Genomic DNA, 16748 nt, shown 5'->3' with positions numbered 1-16748 from the left:
AGGAGGGCAAAAAAGAATGAAATGATCAATCATAGAGTTGCTGAAATTACTATTTAATTTGTATGTCTATATAATGATATTCTATATACGAATCTCAATATAAAATATAGTAAAATTCAAACTGGACGAAAACAAGATGACCTTAAGCCTAGGTCACAACCAGACGTATGATTTTTTTTGGCCATGCAATTTTTGCCGTTTCCCAAATTGCTGCGTTTCTTTTTTTTTGTTGTTGTTCGTGGAGAAAGACGCACGTTGGTCGTAAGCTTGTCTTGCAACCTGAAAAAAACGTAAGCGCCCGTAGAGTTTGTTTGACATGACAAAGAACCTCTGCGGCCAGTCTACGGCTCGAAAATCAGCACGTCACATGCGCGCCCTCCGTGCGTTTCTTGCGTTTTTTGCACGTAGACCGGCCGTAGGAGCACGTACGGCCGGTTGTGACCTAGGCTTTATGTGTTGTGAGAAGTTGAGCTGTGTTTCTCTTTACTACTCTAACATGGAATCAAAGCTAACATCAAGCTTGTGGGACATGACCTATTTAGCACGATCGCACAGCATATAAAGTGGGTTGGCGTGGGAATGCAGTGGTTGGCATTGTCACCTCACAGCAAGAAGGTTCTGGGTTCGAAGCTCATGGCCAACGGGGGGCTTTCTGTGTGGAGTTTGCATATTCTCCCTGTGTCTTTGTGGGTTTCCTCTGGGTGCTCCGGTTCAAAGACATGCAGATTAGGTAAAATACCCAGCCACTGGGATTGTACAAGCCAGTGCATACTTAGTGCTTGTTCCAAGCCCAGGTAGACTGGGGAGGGTTGCGTCAGGAAGGGCATCCGGTATAAAAACTATACCAAATCAAAGATGCAGAAGAGATCCCTCTTGGGAACAGCCAAAAGAAGAAGATGAAGGAGAAGACAGACTGTACAAAATATTGTGTAGTTTTTTTTTAATTAATTTCTGATTGTTTCTTTGTTCTTGACTCAGTTTGAATAATAAAGCATCCTTTGTGTAGGCATATCAGACACTTGCTGGCTGTGCTGTGAAAATTGTGCATGCAGATGCTCATCTGAGTTTCCAAATCTGTCATTGCTTAACTCGTGAATATTTTCTATCATGAATACTATCATTAAAAAGCTTATAATCTCTGCTTTCCAAAGAAATTTCTCATTAAGATCCGTTCAGTACTTTGGGAGTAACGACAGCTTGAAGTTGGTACAACAGAGTACACTCTCTGCTCACGTAACGTCGGGAAACTGCCGGTGCTTTCTGAGTCACGGAAAAGTGGTCGGGCTCTCTCTCTTCTGATCGGTTTCTGATTGGATTGCTCATGAATATCAATCAGATAACTTTTATAGGGATGTTCTCCAGCTCTCACTGTTTCTGATGAAGTATTCAGCAAAATTTTCCATCCGCTAGTTTTGATGTTTTGCTTCACGGGAGACTTTAAAGTGAGTTTTCATAGCTTTACCTACTTATTTTTTTCAAATCAAACTGATTCATGAAAATAAATAACTGTTTTATAGTATAACTGTAGTTGTTTTGATGAAAAGTATTGAGATCTTAGTGGTCGGAATGATATTTTAAAAAAACGGAAGACAGAAATGTGAGTGTCAGTTTCAGTTCAGTTAAATGTTATTGTTTATTGGATGTGGATCACACAGTTTTTTTGAGGTTAGCCTTGAAAGCTGTGAATATTATCATTTATATTCTTTAATATGGGCGGCACAGTGGTGTAGTGGTTAGCGATGTCGCCTCACAGCAAGAAGGTCCGGGTTCGAGCCCCGTAGCCGGCGAGGGCCTTTCTGTGTGGAGTTTGCATGTTCTCCCCGTGTCCACATGGGTTTCCTCCGGGTGCTCCGGTTTCCCCCACAGTCCAAAGACATGCAGGTTAGGTTAACTGGTGACTCTAAATTGACCGTAGGTGTGAATGTGAGTGTGAATGGTTGTCTGTGTCTATGTGTCAGCCCTGTGATGACCTGGTGACTTGTCCAGGGTGTACCCCGCCTTTCGCCTGTAGTCAGCTGGGATAGACTCTAGCTTGCCTGCGACCCTGTAGAACAGGATCAAGCGGCTAGAGATAATGAGATGAGATGAGATTATTTAATATAAACAACAGTCGGCCCTACTTTTGAGAAATACAGAGGCCTATAGAGCACAAAGAGGGTATTCAAAATAATCTTTTATTACTTTTTTTAAAATTTTGATAGATAATGATAGATGTGAATGACATTCAATGCTTATTTATGCATATTTTATAGTTAACATTGATTTCTCCTTCTTTGGGATGTAAATTGAGATCAGCTTTATATTGCACAAATAAAGCCATTTGGTGAAACTTTGGAGAAGAGTGTGTGCCGATTTAATGTTTTTACCTAATTATCAGAATTAATACTAATTAAATACTGATTTGCATAATTCATTTTTACTAATTTTTCAAACTTTGTATTCAGTATGCAGCTATCTATGTGCCTGCCAATTTCCATGTAAATATCTTGAAAAATAAAAAAAATATTAAGAAAAAACTTTTGATCTCATTTGTTCATTAGGCCCAGTTTGGACCATATTATCCGAATGCATAATATTACAGCAGTTTTCTTAAAATTAAGTCGTTTTTTCATCTTTGATTTGTAATATCTCAAGAATGGATAAACATATTTTAATTCTGTAAAAAAGCATATTGTTTAGCATTCAGTTCTGAATTCAGTTAGTGCAGTTTCAAGCAATTTGGACTGAATTTGAATTTTCATCTGATATGCCTACTTTATGCCTCTGAAATTGAAGCGTAGTCTATATGATTTATTTTGTTTGTGATGCTATTTGTTTTTATTGATGGGACACAAAATATAAAGATATACCTTATTGCAGCCTAGTTTTATTTCATGAGTGTGTGCACATAGCATGATAGTTGGAAAAGATCATTCTAAGTGTTGTGTATATTGACAGAGAGATGATACGTATGTGGTCCATCATGCACAGCCTCCTCTTTTAACTCCACTTTTATTTGCAGGACTTTGACAGCAGTTAGCATGAACTAACCTGTGTAAACAGCAGGTTAATGTCATTCCACCCCTCCCTCTTTTGAGTTGACATTTGCGTTATGTCCTCACCATTTATCATCACAGCCAAGGTTCAGGAGCGTCAGGAACATTAAATGCTCGTGCTACCAGGCCGAGCTGTTCCTCAGCGGGTGGCTCTGTGAGAAAGCTCCTCGATTCAGCATGTCATCCCAAATCCATCTTAATTACAGCAGCACATGACAGGGAGGTGACAGAGTGGAATCACTCACTCCAAATATGAAATGTGCACTAAGTAGGAAAATTAGGATGCACATGCTATAATTGTCAGTCGTCTAATGAGCCAGGGCTTTTGTGTGAGCCAGAGTTGTGTTTGTGAGTTTTCTTCAATGTCTGGCTCCCCTCTGTGCTCGCTCACAAGCAAACAAACAAGTTATCTTCACTCAGTTGTAGCCGAGGTCGAGGGATACAAACAGGAATGCAGGTGGAATCTGCATGTTTCCTGTGGTTTGTGAACTAAAGTTGGTCTCTTGTTGCTGCAGTTCTTCTCATTCACTGAGAGCCGGGCTGGGTTAGCTGAGAGTGTAAACACAAACCCATGCCAAGTCCCAGAAGAGGCAGCCGTACTGTGGGCTTCTGAAATAGCACAAAGAAAGGAGACATGAAAAACCACCATCTGAACCTAAAGCAGCAAGAACAACAGTGTCAATGGCCACTTTACCATACAAAAGACTGTGCAGCATAATGACTCAGAGGAAATGACCCTGTGCACGCAAACACTTTCTGATTACATCATTACTTCTAAACTCTGGAGAATAGATACAGTGTCAGGGATGGTCAAGGAGACAGGCAAAGAGGAGCATCAATCAAAGCGAGCTCATATTTCTTCAGCAGCGAGATTACAGCTGTATCAGCATGATTTCACAGCATGACATACAAAAGTTGGAAAGTGCATTTATTTCCTAAGGATTCTTGTAATGGTTTTGAGAAATATGCTTCCATCCTAGTCCTCCTGAGTATCTGATAGATGTCGACCAAAAAAAAAAACCCTGCACATACACAGTGGCTGAACTGCTTGAGGTTAATGATTTGAATGAGTGGAATGAGTCTGAATAATTTGTCGATGGAAATTATACTATAATGAATACAAAAAAAAAGTCAAAGTCTTCCTCACACCAGAATCTAGTCTTCCCAGGCAGTCTCCTGTCCCAGTACTAACCGAATCTTTAAGGCGTATGGGTGCAGCACCGATCTCCATTTTGATAGCCCTCAGCCTCTCGCCTATACAGCTAGGGTTACAGTGGGGGGCTAGTCCTCTGGTAAGTGCGAGAGTTTGACTTCCCCACTCGCATCTGTATTGCAGTGTGCTGTGCCAGACAGTAGTAGGTACCATTTTTATGATGGTCTTTGGTATGACCTGACTGCGAGTAGAACTCATGATCTCCCAATCAAGAGGCAGACACACTAACCACTAGGCCAACGGTTATTCACTATACCATGGTATAATGAATACATTTTACAGTTATTCGACAAAATTAAGTCATACAGAAGCTGATAGCTGACGAGGCGTGTAGCACCGAGTTGGCTATAATCCAGGTCTGACGAGATTAGGTGGAATAACTATTTTATTCTATCCACATTCACTGGATTTTGAGAAAGAGAGCATTTTTATTTTTTGCAAATTCGAAAAATAAAAACTTTATACAAAATGTCCAACAAAATGATCTAAAACTTAGAATGTAAACAAAATGGGGAAATGACAGTAGCAATTTGTGAAAAATGATATAATAATAATTCTTGATATAGATAGATAGATAGATAGATAGATAGATAGATAGATAGATAGATAGATAGATACCGGTATTAGTGCTGTCAAGCGATTAAAATATTTAATCGCGATTAATGTCGCGACTGTCATAGTTAACTCGCGATTAATCGCAATTTAATCGCACATTTTTGTCACATGAAAAACCATTGTAAATTCTCTTATCAGCATAAAAAAATGAATGGGCTTGCTCACCGTTCGAACTACGGGGGTACACGGGGGATCCGAGATCCCCTGAAACAGACATGAGATCCCTTGAAAACATGATTTGGGAAATGTTGGGGGGTCTCTAAAATATTGGCAAAATGATGTTTATTGACATAGCAATCGTGTGTAACGGGAAGCATTTGCATATCCGAAGTGAGCGCGCGATGGAGATCCGCGCTCTGAGACAAGCGCAAGCACCCCCCCAGGGAAAAAAAGGGACCCCCCCCCGAAAATATCGGCATAGTTCGAACACTGGCTGTACCAATGTTTTTTTTTTTTTTATTGCAGAGCATAACACGTCTTGTCACAGCCACTGCAAAGTGGGGCTGGAACCGCCGATGGGAAAACGAAACCTAAGCCGAGCACCGTGGCTCTTCGGGGGAGGGCAGAGGACTCTGGCTGTGCGGGGCGTGGCATCATGTCACAGAGCGTTAATCTCGCGATAAAAAAATTATCGCCGTTAAAATTGAGTCAAGTTAACGCGTTAATAACGCGACATTTTTGACAGCACTAATATATATATATATATATATAAACCCCAAAAATACAAAAAAAAAAAAGCTTTGGGGATTTTGTTTTCAAGTAGAGCTTTTATTTCATCCTCGGTTAGTTCAGCAACACACTCTGCCATTTAGTTTTTCTCTACCCACCCATGGTATATGAGCTGATATCCCAGTAGTAGAGTAGCCAATCAGAGCATGCAATTGCTCATATCCAGTGAATTTGGATTGACTAAATGCCATTATACTTTATTCCTGTGGCAGTTATAATATTGATAAATGCACTCTTATGTTGTCAATGTATTCAAACATGACCCCAATTTAATGAAAATTTTTTTTTAATAAAGTACATGTACATTTACTAACCATGTGCAGTGTTATAATTTGAATAATTTGTAACTTTTCATCAGATTTGTCTCATCTCATCTCATTATCTCTAGCCGCTTTATCCTTCTACAGGGTCGCAGGCAAGCTGGAGCCTATCCCAGCTGACTACAGGCGAAAGGCGGGGTACACCCTGGACAAGTCGCCAGGTCATCACAGGGCTGACACATAGACACAGACAACCATTCACACTCACATTCACACCTACGGTCAATTTAGAGTCACCAGTTAACCTAACCTGCATGTCTTTGGACTGTGGGGGAAACCGGAGCACCCGGAGGAAACCCATGTGGACACGGGGAGAACATGCAAACTCCACACAGAAAGGCCCTCGCCGGCCATGGGGCTCGAACCCGGACCCTCTTGCTGTGAGGCGACAGCGCTAACCACTACACCACCATGCCGCCCTCATCGGATTTGTAATCATTAAAAAATGTTGAAAGTTCACCCACTATTCTATGGTGTTGCGGTGGTTAGCACTGTTGTCTCATAACAAGAAGGTTCTGGGTTCGAACCTTGCAGCCAGCTGGGGCCGTTCTGTGTGGAATTTGCATGATGCCCCTGTGCCTGTGTGGGTTTCCTCCAGGTGCTCAAGTGGATAAGGTCAACTGGCTACCCTAAATTGCCCATAGGTGTGAATGTGAATGGTTGTTCATCTTTGTGTTAGCCCTGCGGTAGATTGACGACCTCTCGCCTGAAGTCAGCTGGGTTCCAGCTTCCCCCACAACCTTGAAGGATAAGTGCTATACAATAGATAATGGATGGATGGTTAGAACTATAAGGGACCCAGCCCAAATATGTTCCAGCATGACAATGCCCCTGTTCACAAAGCAAGGTCCTTGAAGACATGGTTTGCCAAGGTTGGAGTATAAGCTAGGTAACAGGGTTACCTGTGGCAGTGTTGCTTGTTGAATGGTAATTTACTCTGTTTTATTTGCTACCTATGTCTGCATTCTGTTTTGATTTCAATTGACATACAGTGCCTTGCAAAAATATTCATCCCCCCTGGTGTTTGTCCTGTTTTGTTGCATTACAAGCTGGAATTAAAATGGATTTTTGGGGGGGTTAGCACCATTTGATTTACACAACATGCCTACCATTTTAAAGGTGCCCATTGCTTTTTTTTTTTTTTTTTATTGTGATACAACCAATAATTAAGATGAAAAAACAGAAATCTGGAGTGTGCATAAGTATTCACCCCCTTTCGTATGAAAACCCTAAATAAAAGTTGGTCCAACCAATTCACTTCATAAGCCATATAATTAGTTGATTAAGGTGTGCAATCAAAGTGTCACATGATCTGTCACTTGATGTCTGTATAAATCAACCTGTTCTGGAAGGACCCTGACTCTGCTACACTACTAAGCAAGCAACATGAAAACCAAGGAGCACTCCAAACAGGTCAGAGACAAAGTTTTGAAGACAGTATAGATCAGGGTTGGGCCATAAAAAATATACCAAATTTGAATATCCCAGGGAGCACCATTAAATCCATTATAGCAAAATGGAAAGAACATGGCACCACTACAAACCTGACAAGAGAAGGCCGCCCACCAAAACTCACAGACCAGGCAAGGAGGGCATTAATCAGAGATGCAACAAAGACACCAAAGATAACACTGAAGAAGCTGCAAAGGTCCACAGCAGAGATGGGAGTATCTGTCCATAGGACCACTTTAAGCCGTACACTCCACAGAGTGGGGCTTTATGGAAGAGTGGCCAGAAAAAAGTAATTGCTGAAGAAAACACATTTGGAGTTTGCCCAACAGCATGTGGCAGACTCCCCAACCACATGGAAGAAGATTCTCTGGTCAAATGAGACAAAAATTGAACTTTTTGGCCATCATGGGAAAAGCCACGTGTGGCACAAACCCAACACCCTGAGAACACCATCCCTACAATGAAACATGGTGGTGGCAGCATCATGCTGTGGGGATGTTTTTCATCTGCAGGGACAGGAAAGCTGCTCAGGATTGAAGGAAAGATGGATGGCACTAAATACAGGGCAGTTCTGGAGGAAAACCTATTTGAGTCAGCCAGAGGTTTGAGACTGGGATGAAGGTTCACGGTCTAGCAGGACAATGACCCTAAACATACTGCTAAAGCTACACTGGAGTGGTTTAAAGTGAAACATTTAAGTACTTATGCACACTCTAGATTTCTGTTTTTTCATCTTAATTATTGTTTGTGTCACAATAAAAAAAAGTGCACCTTTAAAGTGGTAGGCATGTTGTGTAAATCAGATGGTCCTAGCCCCCCAAAAATCCATTTTAATTCCAGTTTTTAATGCAACAAAACAGGACAAACACCAACGGGGATTAATACTTTTGCAAGGCACTGTACTTTACATTGTGATTACTGTTTTAAAATGGTATCTTGATTTTTAGGCTGCCAATTTCACAACTGGCCAGGGACTACAAATGAAAACTGGCCGTTTTGCTAATTTTGGCATGTTTCCAATAATGTCTATTGATGTGAACTGAGAAATAAACAAATAAACAAACAAACAAATAAATAAATAACATCCACTACCCTATGAACATCTGTTTGTTTAGACAAAAAAGCCTCCTCTGATGTTCCTCTGTGGCTGATGATTGTTGATCTGTAGCTCAAATGGCCACTATTTGGTCTAAATAATACTGTCCTGCATGTATCAGATACAGCAAGGAATGCTTTATAGGTTTGCCTTCACTGAAAGCTGTAAGATTAATTTACCAATTCGCAAAGTTGGCTTATTTGACCTTCGGCCAAATTCACAAGTTTAGACCACAAGATCACCTCAGTGTCCTCTACTCACCAATGCTAACAAAGCAAACTTATCATTGAAGCATGTAGTGCAAACCTTTTTTTGGCCAAAGTGATTAGTAGCAAAAAGGCAGTTTTCAGAGTTACCCATTTCACCTTGCCCCTTTTAGAAAAGCACTAATAAGCCTGCCAGATTCCAGAGGGATTCCATCCATAGTGCACTGCAATGGCTGCCATATGCACTTTTAGCATAGATAGACATTTGCTACTGTCTAGCAGTCCCTGAAGAAAAGTCAGGATCTTCAGAATCTGGTAAAGTGCCAACTCTAGTGATCAGCTTAATGCCATTTTTCAGAACAGCTTCCAACTAAAGATATACGCGGACTGTGTGCTGGGGGCTGAGGATTGTTTCCTGGGCTGCTTGTTTTCAGTCCTCATTTGAGCCTGAGATGACAGATCTACAGACACAGGTGTCCTGGCTGAGGATGACATCAGGAGATCTGCTTGGGGAGGAATTTGCCAAGGTGTTCCAACCACTAGTGAGAGCTGTAGTGGAAACTAAGGTCTTGCCGGCCATCCCCAGGCCACAAACAAGCTTATAATAGGTGATAAGGCCAGTCACGGGCAAGAGCATCCTGTCCCAGTGATCTGTCCGGCTTTCCCAGGGAGAACCACAAGCAGGAATGCACTGCAAAGGGGGGTCCATCTGTTGAGGGGTTTAAAATTTGCCATAGGAAAAAGGTTAGACTATGAATAGTAGGAACGTGTTAAAAGTCTGGGAATGGCATACTCTTTCAAATATTTGCATGGGATTTGAACACACACCAAATAACTGGGGCTCACACAATAAATGACTGAAATTCACACTCAATTGCCTGGGGATCACACACTACAAAGTTTGTGATTTGTTGCTGAATTGAAACCAAACTCATGGGATTGTAAGAAGGTGGCCATAGCAAAACACATAGACTACCATATATAAATTGTGTTGTAATTAATAGGCTAAGTTCTGACATAACGTTTTTACATGGTTGGTTGCAATTCAGCAATTGCAGTCCAGCTTCATTTGTCACTGTAGTTGTAATAAACATGTGTCTATGCAGACATGCTGCTGCCAAAATTCTATTGTTATCGAGCTATGCCAAACAATCAAATGTCTGATATACTCTGACACTACATGACTACTTTTTTGTGTCAATCAGGGTAAAAGCTGATAAGTGTAATATCAGGATTAGAAGGAGTGATTTAGTGAAGTTACTGGTACGGTATGTTAGATTAGAACTCGGTTACATATTTACAGAGTAAGGGTGGCATGGTGGTGTAGTGGTTAACACTGTCGCCTCACAGCAAGAAGGTTCTGGGTTTGAGCCCAGCAGCCGATGGGGGCCTTTCTGTGTGGAGTTTGCATGTTCTCTGTGTGGGTTTCCTCTGGGTGCTCTGGTTTCCCTCACAGTTCAAAGGTTAGGCTAATTGGTGGCTCTAAATTGACCGTAGGTGTGAATGGTTGTTTGTCTCTATGTGTCAGCCCTGTGATGACCTGGTGACTTGTCCAGGGTGTACCCTGGCTCTTGCCCATAGTCAGCTGGGATAGGCTCCTGTGACCCTGCACAGGATAAATGGTTACAGATAATGGATTTACAAAGTAAGAACTGATAGCTTATATAATTTCAGAACATTTTATTTTTCTCCTTTGTCACAATTTGATTTCCACTTCTTCACTTCATCCCAATATGGCTCTGAGATGTTGGCCTTGGGCTGAGATGTTGTCAAATGCTTTGCCACAGGGCTTCACTGACACTGTTGAACACGTATTAGTCACTTTGATTAAACTGCAGGGGGCTGAAATGTAAGTGGTACCACAGGGCAAATGTATGAATGTAAAATAGTGGACAAGAAATCTTTAACCAGCTGAGAAACTACGTGATTCACTGAGCATTTCAGAATACTTGTTTAGCTACTTATTAATCAAAGCTTTGTTTGAGGTTTTCTTCATGAACTTTTATAATGAACTATCCATCCATCCATCCATCCATTCATCCATTATCCATAATCACTTATCCTGTGCAGGGTCGCGGGCAAGCTGGAGCCTATCCTTGCTGACTATGGGCGAGAGGTGGGGTACACCTTGGACAAGTCATCAGATCATCACAGGGCTGACACATAGAGACAAACAACCATTCACACTCACATTCACACCTACGGTCAATTCAAAGCCACCAGTTAACCTAACCTGCATGTCTTTGGACTGTGGGGGAAACCGGAGCACCCAGAGGAAACCCACACAGACATGGGGAGAACATGCAAACTCCACATAGAAAGGCCCTCGTCAGCCACTGGGCTCGAACCCAGAACCTTCTTGCTGTGAGGCAACAGTGCTAACCAGTACACCACTATGCCACCCTATTGTGAACTATTGGTCTATTAATCTGCTCCACTAATGGCAATAGTAGCTGTGTATTCTGCATTATGAGCAGCAGCATAGCACTGAACCTGTTCATGTGTACACTGGGCACTTATGAAGGTGATTATCAGGGTGATTATAAATACACAGGGGTTTCTTTTCTCCAAGGAAACATATTTATGTTTCTCATATATTTCATACATACTTTTATTATTGTACATATTACCAGTTTCTCCTTAATAACTGATGTTTCTCTACATATGTGGGGCCCAATTACCAATATTATTCATTGTTTTATGGTTATTGCTTTGTGATACTCTAACAATGGTACCAAAATAATGGCTTTATTAAGTACTTGCAAAGAAAATTCAAATGCATTCTTCACTTTTACATTTTGCACCAATGTAACTTGGTCACCACGGCCGCAGTTCCGCGACGATTCTAATAAAATTGGCATGCAATTAATACATTTCCCTTATTCTTCAGCAGTCTTATGAAAGTTTGACATGTTAATATACATCAGGTGCTTGTGACAGAATGTTTATATTCACTGCACGTAATTTGTCCGTGAACATTTTCCTAAAAGACTGGGTTGATACAAAGATGAAACCATTAGCTCAATCAACTCAGCTGTATTCTGAAAAAAAAACTGTTAACCATATTTAAATGAGTCTTTGATAAAATAATGAGTCTATGTGTGAGGCAGACTAAATGATTTGAGAAGAGAGATAAGCCCCCAGCAAGCCTCCAATATGGACAGAAAGTTCCAGCCATTTATTTTTCGACCATTAAAAAAATAACACCATTCTAGCTAAAAAAAAGCAGCTTTTTCTTTTTTTTTTAAGCTCCCCAAAACACAAACACACACTGGGCCCTGGGTAGTTTGTTCCACTATTCCCCCAGCCCCAGAGTCCCTCATAAGGAGGGCATGTTACTGATTTGGTGTGCTGCTCTTGCTCATTATTATGGCCACATTATTTACAGAAGCATACCAGATTTGTCCAGTATGCTGTACAAGTATATTAATCAATCAAACACTCCAAATAAAGTGTGCCATAATTCTAAGCTGATTTTCCCCAATCTAGTCACTTCTGCTAATTGGTAGTAGTGAAGTGTCACATTAAAGGTGACTGTAGCTGTCATATGCTATAAGATTTGCTTCGCCCACAGGAGGTCAGTCAAGCAGAACAGATGCTGATAATGGTGAGAGGTAAACACACAGAAAAGAGCCTGCATATTAATGTCTTGCCAATATTTTTATAGCAGGCTGAGTTAGTTATCCCCTTTGTACATGTGTATGATCTGAACATCAAACCTCTCTAAATGACTCAATGAAAAACATATACAGACTATTCAGGCATCAGCTGAAACCTTTATATTAGTTAAATATTATACAGTTTATGCAGTTCTACTAAGAACAAATCCACTCGACTTTGAACTCTGGTGTAACTTTTCAAATATTGAGCTTGTTGCAAAACCACTCAAACACACTTAGTTGCTAGTTTATGAGGTGTATCAACTTTCAGTATATCTACATTTACTGAAACTGCTTTTTTTTTTGCCATTTAGTGAATGTTCTGTGCCATTTGGGCCAATTGAATCATGTGCAGCAGCCAACAGCAGTCCTGTGAAAATGACACTAATAAAGGGTAGAGGGCAATTAACACAAATTGTGCATGGAAAAATGAGAGCCTCTAAGCATACAGTACATCTACAAGTTATGTGTCTAATAAAGCATAGATCAAGTGAACACATACACGTACTTTTTAGAAAACTCAACATTGCAGACTAATACTGACACTTGTACCAATGCCAGACCCTGTCAGCGTCACAGCTATGCTAAGACTGACCCATCACCCAAATAACATCTGCTCAGTGGTGTTCCGAAAAGGCTTCTTCCCACTCATGCACCAATTGTGCATTACAATAGGCTACAGTCGGGCATTTAAGGTACACTTTTAATTCTTTGTAAAGAGGCTTTCAGTGCGAGATGCATTCAGAAATACATGTGCAGTAAACATTTTTAAGTTCTGAATGGTTTTAGTATGAGGAGACAAATAATAGGGCACCAGGGCACGTACATTATATGAACAACCATCACATCACTTGACCATCAAATTCATATGTGCTTGTTGAACATCCTGTTTCAGATTGTTCATTCAGTTCATCCCAGAGGTGTTCAGTGGGGTTGAGGTCAGGGCTCTCTGCAGGGCAGTCGAGTTCTTCTAGTCCAGCCTTGACAAACCATATCTTTATAGACCTTGCTTTGTGCTCAGGGTTAATGTCATTCTCAAACACATTTTGGCTTCCCTTGCCCATGACCCTGCACAGGATAAGCATTTACGGATAATGGATGAATAGTTTTATCCATCCATCATTTGTAACTGCTTATCCTGTACAGGGTCGCAGGCAAGCTGGAGCCTATCCCAGCTGACTATGGGCAAGAGGTGGGGTATACCCTGGACAACTCGCCAGGCCATCACACGGCTAACACATAGAGACAAACAACCATTCACACTCACATTCACACCTACAGTCAATTTAGAGCCACTAGTTAACCTCACCTGCATGTCTTTGGACTGTGGGAGAAACCGGAGCACCCGGAGGAAACCCACACAGACACAGGGAGAACATGCTAACTCCACACAGAAAGGCCCCCGTTGGCCACTGGGCTCGAACCCAGGACCTTCTTGCTGTGAAGCGACAGTGCTAACCACTACACCATCGTGCTGCCAATGGATAGTTCCACTTAAGGAAATTCTTAAGACTATAGGATGCAATAAGATTCTGTGTTTTCAACTTTTTGGCACACATTTTGGGGAGAGCCCACATATGGCCATGATGGTCAGATACCCACATACCTTTGGCCATATAGTGTATGTGTTGGCCTGTTTAAAGTTACAAATCAGGGTGCTCTCTCTCTCTCTCTCTCTCTCTCTGGTTGTACTTTGGTAAAGTTTGGCAGTTATGGCATAATGATGCCATGGTTATCTCTCGACCATCTTTTAGGGTGTGCACCTGAAAAGAATCTCAGAATGGAGGTACTTCTCCTGGCAGATGGAAACCGATTTGGTCATTGTGTCTGCTTATTGCATGGATAAAGCAGCAGTAGTGTTCTTAGAAGAAAAACACATTGTCAGTCCATCTATTTAGAACAGAATGCAAACATATAATGGTTTCAGAAAGATCACGAGCTCATTTATAATACACTCAATATCTCATTTTGTGTAAAGCATGGAAGATGAACTTGCATGGTTTATGCAAGCAAAGGCATTATGTAAAGTTTTAATTGTGGCAACACTGGGCACAAATGGCAGGAGGAGTTTCCCAAGGCAGGTGTTGCAACTCGCACAGAGTCTAATAAGGAGGAGGTCAGCAGATAAATCATACTGAAGCAATTTAAAGCAATCTGGAGGTGAAAACTAAGGCAAAACGTGTCGCTAATATAGATTTTCTTATACCTACCATAAGCAGTGGGATAAAGCAGAATGGTATACAGTACTGTGCAAAAGTCATAGGCACATGTAAAGAAATGTTGTAGAACAAAAATGGCTTAAAATAATGAAATGAAATGTTTCAACATAAAAAAAAATCCTATAAACAGCAGTAAGCCATCATAAATGAAACACAGTCAATATTTGGTGTGAGACGACTCTTTGCTTTAAAAAAACTATTAGTCTCAGGTACACTGAGTGCAGTTTTATAAGGAAATGTGCTGTAGGTTTTACTGAGCATCTTGCAGAACCAGCCACAGTTCTTCTGGACACTCTGACTGTCACACTTGCTTCTGAATTTTGCACCAAAACCCAGTAGCCTTCATTATGTTTTCTTTTTTAATCTGAAAACCTGCTCTCTTATGTAATAAGCTGCTCAGATACAAATTTTTTTTTTCTGTAGCATTTAATTTTGTGCTGGAAAACAAATGTTTGGACTCTAAAATGTTTTTGTACTGACTCGATAATGTAGAAGTCATAAAATGGAAATCTGTAACAAAGTTTGTATGAAAAAAAGGGTGCCTGAGACTTTAGCGTAGGACTTATGTCAGAATGGTTGAAACATTTTCACAGTAACAAGACAAATGGTTTTATTTCTCCAGTATGAAATTTTTGAATATCATCTGGTGGTCTCACCCCCCCCCCCCCTTTGGTCATAGTAATCATGTCACACTGCTCTGTTACACCCTCATATTGGCATTTTAATATACATTTATTGCAGGATGCTACTTTCTTTGGACATTTTGTGTCTCTGGGAACACTGAAAAACTTAAAAGGGTGATTTTGAGAATTTGGTCCAGTGGTTGGGTGTTAGAAAGGCAAAAATAAGTCTGTTTAGTCAACAGTACACTGCAAACTCAAGTAGTTATATACTGGATCATCACAGATGTTAAAGTGAGAGGTGGGGTAACCTGGCCAGCCTCGGTTTCAAAAGGGATCAAACAAGGCTATCCTTTATCAAGTCAGTTGTATAGATTAGCAGCTATCAAACCTTTGCCATTTTATCTCAGAGAGAGAGAGAGAGAGAGAGATTAGCTGGATTTCAACTTCAGGGAGTGTTTCAGTGTCATTTCTATTTCTGCTGATTATGTTTCAGTTTTCATTAATCGTAGGCAGGGCATTTAAGCTCTGTCTGAGGCTCTTGAGATATATCAGAAGGCTTCATCTCCCAAAATTATTTGGGATAAAAAATGAGGCACTGGTGGACTGCCTCCCACAATTACCAGATAATATAAAGTACGGTGGATTTTCAAAAACAGAATTGGGAGGGTGCGCCAAATTATCTTGATGGAAATGGCTGTTAACCCTGTTGCCATACAGGGAGAGAGGTATACAAGAGGTATTTATTAACAATATTTATTTATTTATTTATTGTCAACCCAACATTGGTTTTGAGGAGCTATACTATACCTCCTTGTACAAGAGAGAGGCAGCATCTGGTGCATATCACTAGGATCATGATTAGACCTGGCTGTTGCATCACTGATCTTTTGTCTGGATAGACACTAATAGTGCACACCTGAAGAGAGTGAGTAGAATGGACCCTGACAAACACTTGTTTCTCATAAAATTACTAGCGACCTACAACATTTTACACGTCAATGTTGGAAGGTTGCATGAAAGTGTTTTTTTTTTTTGGGGGGGGGGATGACACACATTTCCTGATGTGTCACTGTTGGCACAGCCTTTGCTTTATAGCCCTCTTTCACAACCAAGGCTTTTGCTTGTGAGCCTGTGGTCTATCTAAGATTTAAGGGTATACAACGCTGGGTGGGCGGCACGGTGGTGTAGTGGTTAGCGCTGTCGCCTCACAGCAAGAAGGTCCTGGGTTCGAGCCCCGGGGCCGGCGAGGGCCTTTCTGTGTGGAGTTTGCATGTTCTCCCCGTGTCCGCGTGGGTTTCCTCCGGGTGCTCCGGTTTCCCCCACAGTCCAAAGACATGCAGGTTAGGTTAACTGGTGGCTCTAAATTGACCGTAGGTGTGAATGTGAGTGTGAATGGTTGTCTGTGTCTATGTGTCAGCCCTGTGATGACCTGGCGACTTGTCCAGGGTGTACCCCGCCTTTCGCCCGTAGTCAGCTGGGATAGGCTCCAGCTTGCCTGCGACCCTGTAGAACAGGATAAAGCGGCTAGAGATAATGAGATGAGATGAGATGACAACGCTGGGTCATTTTGTACAGACTGAT

The 16748-nt window shown here is 41.2% G+C and overlaps 1 protein-coding gene and 1 pseudogene across 1 annotated transcript in view; one reads left to right on the top strand and one right to left on the bottom strand.

Annotated features, from left to right (window-relative positions):
• csmd2 (CUB and Sushi multiple domains 2) overlaps positions 1 to 16748 on the top strand; it is a 755566-nt gene that overhangs the window by 382859 nt on the left and 355959 nt on the right. The window lies entirely within an intron of this gene.
• The window catches only part of LOC132901003 (uncharacterized), a 40319-nt pseudogene that overhangs the window by 22852 nt on the left and 719 nt on the right, over positions 1 to 16748 (bottom strand).

This window comes from Neoarius graeffei, chromosome 16 (assembly GCF_027579695.1).
Source record: "Neoarius graeffei isolate fNeoGra1 chromosome 16, fNeoGra1.pri, whole genome shotgun sequence".
In the NCBI taxonomy this organism is placed as follows: domain Eukaryota; kingdom Metazoa; phylum Chordata; class Actinopteri; order Siluriformes; family Ariidae; genus Neoarius; species Neoarius graeffei.
Note: the sequence above shows the minus strand (reverse complement) of the source record. Positions and strands in the feature narration are given on the sequence as shown.